This window comes from Tupaia chinensis, unplaced genomic scaffold, assembly GCF_000334495.1.
Source record: "Tupaia chinensis unplaced genomic scaffold, TupChi_1.0 Scaffold000217_1, whole genome shotgun sequence".
NCBI classification, from domain to species: Eukaryota; Metazoa; Chordata; class Mammalia; order Scandentia; family Tupaiidae; genus Tupaia; species Tupaia belangeri.
This window is the reverse complement of record NW_006159692.1, coordinates 4,018,084-4,027,234: the sequence shown is the minus strand read 5'-3', so window position 1 is coordinate 4,027,234 and position 9,151 is coordinate 4,018,084.

Here is a 9,151-nt window from a genome sequence, read left to right as displayed (position 1 = left end):
GCCGGCCTCGGCGCGGGCTCCCCCTGCAGCAGCGCGCTGGGGCGGGGCCGGGGCGGCTGTGGCGTCACTTAGCGCTGGATCCCTATTGGTCGGGGTCCCCAACTCAGCGCCCCCAAAAGTTGGGAGAAACATTTTCAGACCCCTTTTCAGGCTGCTCTTTAAAGCACATCGCACCTTCAGCCCCAAAGCGCACCCCGGCCCGGGGCTGGGCTGGCCGGCCCTCCGGGTTCTCGGTGGGGAGAGGGTGTCCTCGGAACCACAGCTGACCGGGTGGGGCGAGCCGCTTTGCCCAAGTTTGACCCCAGGTTCGGAAGGAGCCTCCTTGCCAGGCACGAACCCCCACCCCCGGGAGGAGGCCGGCGGGGCGCAGGCTGTGTCTGCAGAACCTTCCAGAACAAGGAAACTGCAGCCAACGCTCCACGGGACTAGCGGGGTTCACCCAGCCCCGGCCCCGGCCCTGCCCCGGCAGCCTACTCCTCCCAGGCGGTGCTCACCGGGTCCCGCTGGAGTCACACAGGAACGGGCACAGGCTTTCCACGGACCTCACTCAGGCAGGCCTGCTGATAGTGGGCAGCGGAAATCGATGCACCTGCTCCTAGCAAAGGGCTGATTACGGTGCAGTGCCAGAGTGCCGGGTCAAGGCCCAGGCCTTGGCAGCCGGACCCCACGTGGCCTGCCATTAGTCCAATCCAGCCAGCAGCTTGAAAACTGGGAGTGTGTGTACACGTGCCCAAAATCCTGATGGAAAGGAGAAACGGAGGAAAGAGGATTGCGGGGTGACAACGCCCATTTCCAGGGGCGGGCTTACACGGCCCCCCCCCTCCTCTAGTGCATGTATTTGAGGGTGCTTTTTCCAGAGAGGTTTTTGCTGTAAGGGCACGCATGCTCACTAGAAAGACAGAAAGCAGGATGGCCACGCTGCAATCCCTTCTCCTCCCTTCTCCTCTCGGGATCTTGGGCACGCACGCACACGCGCCCGGCGTGAGTTTAAGCCACTGGGTCCGGGACTCGAACCACAGTCGACTACGTGGGAGTCCAGCGACATAGCCATTACGCTAACTGCTGGTCCCAAGGGTGCTTGCTTTCTCTGACCAGTGCACGTACCCTCTGGCCAAAAAAAAAAAAAAAAATTACAAGACAAACCATATTTGGGGCAAAACATGTCTTCAACCTACATTCAGTGTTGGGGGGCCTGCAAATCACACACTGACAGAAAAGACGAAGTGTACCCAGATGTGCGTGGACGTGCACAAAGCGGCTCCCACGGTTAAAGGTGGGTGTGCACTTACCAAGGGCAACAGAGAGGAATGGCTTCTGGGGAACACTCCGGGCCTGTAGGACAGGAGGCGCTGCGTGCGGGACTGCTGTCTGCACAGGTGCCCGTCCCTGTCTTGTCCCTGTCTTGTCCCTCAGCGGCCTTGAAAAGCCGCACTCTCGGGGCATTGCCTGCAGTCGGGGAGAGGAAACTGAAGAAAGTTCAGTTTAAAATACTCTTCCTATCAATTCGGGGGGTCGAAGCGGGCCCACAGACAGGCGGCTGGAGGGCTGCTCCTCACCAGGACAACTGGGGGACCCTCCTGCCCCCACACAGCAGGACAGTGGAGATGTGGGGCGCTGTCTGCTCCCCAGGGCCTGGCTGCTGCCCGCACTCCCCTCCCAGGCTCCCCAGGCTCGGCTGGCAAGGAGTTGTTTTGGCTGTTACTGGTCAAAACTTGGGCTAAGGTGGTTTGGACTCGGGCTGTCACTCGATTGTTCATGAGCATGTAAGAAAAAGCTACCTTGGGGCCAGCAGGTGGCCCGGCTGTTGTGTCACTGAACTCCCACAAGGCCGGCTGCAGTTCGAGTCCTGGACCTGGTGCCTTGAAAATTACTCTGGGCACATGTGTGCGCATGCCCAAGATCCTGGCAGGAGAATGGAGAAGGAATTGCAGTGTGGCCATCCCTCCCGGGGGAGGGGGAAAATTTCTCACTTGCCCTCTCCTTGTCTCTGTCTCTCTCCCTTTATGGCGAGTGCATGCGCCCTAAGACAAAAAAATTCTTAAACATACACACACAAAAAACTCCATTGGTAGGGTCAGTAGATGGCTTGGTGGTTAAGGTGCTGGGTTCCTCATAGCTGGCTCTGTAGTTCGAATCCTGAACCTCACAGCTGGAAGAACACGCTGGGCTCATATGCCCGCGAGCCCAAAACCCTAACAGGAGAGCGGCAGAGAAGCCCCACGGCGTGACCCTCTCTTCTGTGGGGTTTCTCACTTCCCTCTAGCAAAAACCTAAAAAGACAGAACTCCTTGGCAAGTCCCTGGCCTAGGTTGAGAAGCTGTGTTGTGGGCCTGGTTCTTCTTGAAAAGAGAGGCCCTTTTGCTCAGTCTGGTACTCGCCAAACCAGACGGCAGTCCCAGCAGTTCCGGAGTGACTAGACCGAAAGCTGAGCAGAAGCGAGTCAGGATCCGGACAGGAGCTGCAGAACGGGAAGCGGCGCAGCCGTCTTGGGAAACTTTCTGGCTGTCATGGCTACTGGTTGCCTCCCAGCCCGGCCTGCTTGAGGGTCCACCCGAACCTGGATTTCCTCGCTCCGTGTGCCCCCTCCTGTCATCAGACTCCCCCCTGCTGGCCCTTAAGCCCAACAATGTCCAGGAGGATTTTGTGAAAAAAATAATTTGGTGGCTTTCGAGGCAGAGCTGGGGTAGGGAGGCCCCATCTGTGCTGCCGTGTCGGGCGTGAGCAGCGACAGCAGAGCTGGGGCTCCGGCAGACACCCCTGTCCCCCATCCCCCCCACCGCTTCGCCTGTGACCTCCTCACCCTCCAGCACCTGCTGGTCCATTTCCACAGCCAGTCTGGTGGGTTTTTTTCTTTTCTTTTTTTTTTTTTTTGAGAGAGATTTTTGCTATAGGACATGTGTGCACTCCAGAGAGACAGAGAGAGACAGAAATCACTCCCCCAGGAGGGATAGCCACGCCGCAATCCCTTGTCCTCCCTTCTCCTCCCGGGATCTTGGGCATGCATGCACATGTGCCTGGCGTGAGTTTTAAGCCACCGAGTCCGGAACTCGAACCACAATCGACTACACGGGAGTCCAACGACAGCCATTATGCTAACTGCTGGTCCCTGAATTCCCTTCCTCTTTATAAAGGCAAGTATGATTCCATCATGTATGTACACCACTTTTTTTTTCTTTTTTTTGGAGAGATTTTCACTGTAGGACACGTGCGCTCGCCAGACAGACAGAGAGAGACATAGAGACAGAAAGTGAGAAATCACCCCCCAGGGGGGATGGTCATGCCGCAATCCCTTCTCCTCCATTCTCCTCTCGGGATCTTGGGCACGCACGCACACGCACCCGGCGTGAGTTTTAAGCCACCGGGTCCGGGACACGAACCGCGGTCGACTACGTGGGAGTCCAGCGACATAGCCATTATGCTAACTGCTGGTTCCCCCACCACTTTTTTTTTTTTAGAATAATTTTATTCACTGTCATGGTCTTATTTTTTTTGAAGTTGATGGGAGAGACAGAGAAGTGAGAAAGTAAGCTGCCAGGTTTGGGACTCGAACTGTGGTCAGCCATGCAGGGGTCCAGCCACCTTAACCACCATACCACCTACCAGCCCCTGTACACCACATTTTACGTAGCCATTCACCTCTTGGCTGTTGGGAATAATTCTGTTAACAGGGCGTGCTGAGGTCCTCTGGCAATTTAAAAAGAAGGTTTGGGGCCAGCAGGGGGGTGGCCAAGGTGCTAGACTCCCACGTGGCCAACCATGGTCCAGGGTCAGAGCCGGTGGCGTGAAAATCGTGCTGGGCACATGTGCGCTCATGCTCAGAATCCCATGAGAATGGAGAAGGGACTGCGTGCGGCCGTCCGCCCACAGGGGGCTGCTGGTGGTCTCTCACTTTCCCTCTTTGTCTCAGCCCTGTCTAACCTGGTGGCCCAGGTGGCAGCACCCTGACCCACAGCGCTGTAAGCCCCCCAGCCCCGTCAGCTGGTGACGCACCGGGAGCTGCACGCGCGGGATCAGGATGAACCAGAGGCCTTGGCGGGAGCCAGCAGGATGGGCCGGTGGTCGGGGCGGCGCGCTGGCCCTGCTCCACCGTGAGCAGCCCACTGCCAACAGGTCGCAGGGGCCTGCCCCGTCCATCCTGACAGCTCTTCCTTTTCTCCCCTGCCAGAGGGGGGCGCTCACCAGAGAAAGCAAGACCTCCACCTCACTCCTTTTGAGACTCTGGGCATGCACAGGCAGGCGGCCTGGCATCAGCCGCAGGACCTGCATCCCGAGACTCAGGCGGGCTGTGCCTTTCCTGCAGCAAACGCCCCTGGCCTGCTGCTGGCGCCAGCCTGTGTCCTTTTTCTTCATGGCCTTCGCGTCTCCCTGCTGTGCCTGGCCCACAGTCTGATGAGCAACGAGCAGGGACACCGGGCAGATGACTGTCACTCGATTGTTAATTGCCAGATGGTGTGCGTGTAGATTTGGGGCGTGCACGTGCATGCGCACACACATACGCACATGTGACTGCATGTTTTTCTTTTTTTTAAAAGAATTATTTTAACTTTATTGATTTATTTATTTGACTAGAGAGGGACAGAGTGAGAGAAAGCGAGTGAAAGTGAGAAAGCAAGCGGCCAGGTCCGGGACTTGAACTGCAGTCGACCACCTCGCCACCTGCTGGCCCTGCCTGTATGTTTTTCAAGCCGTCAGGGCAAGGATTAGAGCTGCAGTCAGCCATTAACTACTAGGCTACGTGCCCAGTCCTCCACTTTCTCTCCCCTTTTCAAAAATATGCTATCAGGCATGTGTGCTCACCAGACAGAGAGAAGAGAGAACTCCCGAGGGGGATGACCACGCCTCAGCCCCTTCTCTTGAGGTTTGGGGCACGCATGCACACACATCCAGCGGGTTTTGCGAGCCACTGGGTCCGGGACTCAAACCCTGCAGCTAGCCACGTGGGATCCCATCACCTTAACCACCACACCACCTAGCTGGCCCCTTCATTTTCTATTTCTTCAACATGAAATAACCATCTATACTACTGTGATTTCTGTGTATGCAATTTTGATTTTGCCTGTTTAGCTGAAGAGGCTCAAATTATACTTTTTTTCACTCAGTGCTATTTTTGAGACGCTTCCATGTTTTTTAGTTACTCATTAGTGTCTCACTATTCTATCACATAAAAAGTCCCAGACCTTAAAAAACTAGTTTCCAGGGCCAGCAGACGTTATGGTGGGTAAGGCACTGGACTCCCACGTGCCTGACCGGTTCGAGTCCTGGACCCGGCTGCTTGCTTTCTTACTTTCTCCTGTATGTGTGCATGTACCCTATAGCAAATTTCAAAATAAAATTAAATCTTTTTCAAAATAATTATTTTTTACTATTATTTTTCAATTTGCCCAGAGACAGAGAGAGAGGGAACGTGGGAAGCAAACTGCCAGGTCTGGGACTCAAACATGCTCAACCATGTAGGAGTCCAATGTCCCAACCACCACGCCACGTGCTGGTCCCAAATAACCCTTAGAAATTTGGAAGCTGTTTTATTTTTAATCTCGACTTGACTTATCCGTTTAGCTCCAGAGAAGCTTTGATAGCTAGCAGGCATCTCAAATTTAACTCCAACAAAAGAAAATTCTTGGTTTCCTACTCCGCAACCCTCTTGGCTGAAATGTGCTCCTTTAAGCCCTCCCCATCTCTCCCGCGACACTGTTCACCCGGCTTTGCAAGACCCAAACCCAGATGGAAACACGTTATTTTTGTTCCGAATACCAGAGGGCACTTGCGTGCATGTGAGGGACAGTAAGCACCCCCAAACTCAGTGGAGTCTGGTCCTGCCACAGTCCTTCTCCTCCAGTTCTCCGTCCCATCGGGATCCTGGGCACGGCGCGGGCACAGGCCCGGGTGTTTTCTTTAAGCTGTTGAGGCTGGGACGTGAACTCTGGTCAGTCATGTGGGAACCTGCATTTAACTGTTGTGCTATGAGGCCGGCCCCACACTTACTTATGTAAAGGACTATTTATTTGCTATTTTTAAATTTTTGCAGGGCCAGCAGGTGGCATGGTGGTTAAGGGCGCTGGATTCCCACATGGCTGGCGGTGGTGCGAGTCCCAGACCTGGCAGCTTGCTTTCTCCTTCTCTCTATCTCAGGTCGAATTTTAAAATAATAACAAATGGAATTAAATAAATAATTCTTTAAACAATTATCTTTAAAACAGTTTGCTACAGGGCACATGTTTTCCCCAGACAGGGTGGGGGCAGGGTGGGGGCATGGTGGGGCTGAGGGGAGGTCAGTGAGAAAGCAAGCCACAAGGTCCAGGACTCAAACCGCACTTGGTCCTGTGGGAGTCCAGCACGCCAGCCACCAGGCTACCTGGCGGCCCCATTTGGTTTTATGTTGAAGTACAGCAAGGAGAGCATACTGACCTGGCAGCGGTAAACATGAAATACGACGAGACGGACGGGCAGGGAGCTTAGATCTGGCCTAAACGCACAGGACGCCACTGGAGGACTCGGCAGCAGAAGAGCAGTGAAGCGCCCGCTAGGAGAGGAGGGCGGTGGTGGGAGGTGACAGCTGCTCGGTCGCAGAGGACCGAGCAGCGAGACGTGCGGGAGCTGGCCAATGGATGCAGGGTGTGCAACAGAGGCCCAGCTCCAAGGGACGCCCCGTCTTTCCCGCCATCTCCCGCACCTGCAGACCTAGTCGGTGCACACAGGCCTGTCACTGTGACTCCCATCCGCTTTCATGTTTTCTACCCATCTCTATCCCACGACGGGTGGCTCTAAGACCAACGTTCCAGGTCAAGTTTTCCCAACTGTGTTTCACCCGCACCAGTAACTATTTCTCATTTACGGGTTCTTTTCAAATCTGTCTCGTTTGTAATGGTTTCCTTATTTTTATGTTTAATTAGTCATTATTTTATGGTCTTCCAGATGATTCCACTTGCGGTCCTTAAAGACCTTGCTCCGTTTGTGCTGATGGCTCTGACCTCTGAAGGTGTGTGAGCTTGACTTCTGGGGACCTGTCCCGGTGGTAACCCGACGGGACTCTACGCGAGGCTGCCGAACAGAGCTCTGGATCTCCTCCTGCTCGGGGCCACGATTCCCGTTGTCCTGATACCTGTTCCCACCGTAGACATTCGGCATAAGCCTAACCTTCATCTGGCCTGTGGTGCCGGCCTGGGTTTCTGACCCCCGTAACTGTCTCCGGGCTTACCGATGGCAGTTCTGGTCCCAGGAGGAGGGAATGGAGCCTCACGACGCTCAGGGACGAGGGTCTCAGCCTGTACACTCAGCCTGCGCTGGTCTGAGCACACCCGGGACTCACGGGACCTCCATGGAGCGGGGAGCTGACGGTGCCGTGGCCGCAGAAGGTCCTCTGCTGTCCCACACTTGTTTCACAGATTCTCAGGAGCATGACCAGGCCCTGCGGAGGGGGCGGGTCTCTGTGTGCGAGGGGGCAAATACGTATGTTTGAAAACAGAAATTCCTGCCGGCGATTCGACTTCGGAGTCCCCGGGGCCCACGTGTTCGGGGAAGCTGAGGCGGCCTCCAGGAGGTGGATGACGGTATCGGGGCTGAATATTTGGGGCAGACGTACGACAGGGCACACATTATGCCCCGGGGTCTAGTGTGGCTGTCGTTCCCGTCTCGTCTCCAACAGCGTCACTGAAATACTCTGGAACAAGTGCACATAAACCATAAGGGACCAGGCTGTAGAGTTCAGTCAGGCCCAACACCGAAGACTTTCACCCTTTGCCATCGTAAGTTTTAAAAAATTTCTTCCTTTATTCATGATAAAGTGTGTGACATGAGGGAATAAGATGAGGGGCCAGTCAGTGGCTTGGTGGTGAAGGCAGCTAGATTCCACGTGACTGACGGCCTGGTTCAAGTCTCAGTCTTGGTAGCTTAAAAAACACGAGGTGCACGTGTGTGCACACCCCAAATCCTGAAAAGAGGGAGAGATGCAGAAGGGATTGTGGCATGACCACCCCCCCCCATGGTCCTCTTTAGCAAGTAAGAGAGACAACACCCTCCAAAGGGTGTAGACGCACTACAGCTCCCTTTCTTCAGCTCACTGGATCTCGGGCAACTCCCCCACGTGCCTGGCATTTTTTTTCCCTCTTTTTCGAGAGGTTTTTGCTATAGGGCGCGTGTGCTCGCCAGACAGACAGAGACAGACAGAGAGACAGAAAATGAGAAATCACCCCCCAGGGAGGATGGCCATGCCACAGTCCCTTCTCCTCCATTCTCCTCTCAGGATCTTGGGCACGCACGCACACGCGCCTGGCGAGTTTAAGCCACCGGGTCCAGGACTTGAACTGCGGTTGACTATGTGGGAGTCCAGTGACATAGCCATTATGCTAACTGCTGGTCCCTGCCTGGCATATTTCAAGCCAATGGCTGAGGATCCCAATCACAGTAGTCACATGGGATTTGTTCTTCTCTTGAGCAGTGTGTTACCTCTGCACCACAACTAGCCCCATTCCGATTTTAAGATCTCGTTGGAAGACCAGCATATGTCAGAGAGAAATAGTTATAAAATAATCATATAAATAGTAGCTGTGGACATAGGATATGTATGTGTACATGTGAAAAAATTATTATTGTAATCCGATTTTTTTGTGTTTTGAGAGATATTTGCTATAGAGTGCATGCACTCACTGGAGAGACAGAGAGACAGAAAGTAAGACATCACCCCCTGGGAAGGATGGCCACGCCACAATCCCTTCTCCATTCTCCTCTCAGGATTTTGCGCATGCACACACATGCATCTGGCCTGAGTTTCGAGTCACTGGGTCCACGACTCGAACCATGGCAGACCACATGGGAGTCCAGCACCTTAACCACTACACCACCTGCTGGACCCCAGAATTCCCAATTTTAAGATTTTTCTATAGGAAATACTAGTAATGAGACTGATAGTTTTGAACCTACTGATATTATTTTTAGATATTTGAAGTGTCCTATAATAAACACAGAAAATAGGGAAATGATACAACAAACCAATGACCCAGTTTACTATTATCAACACTGTCATGCTTGCTTTATTCCCACATCCATTTCTTTTTTTTTTTCTTTTTTAAGAGATTTTTGCTATCGGGCACATGTGTTCACCAGAGAGACAGACAGAAAGCAGGAAATCGCCCTCTGGGGGGGGGCGGGGAGGGGG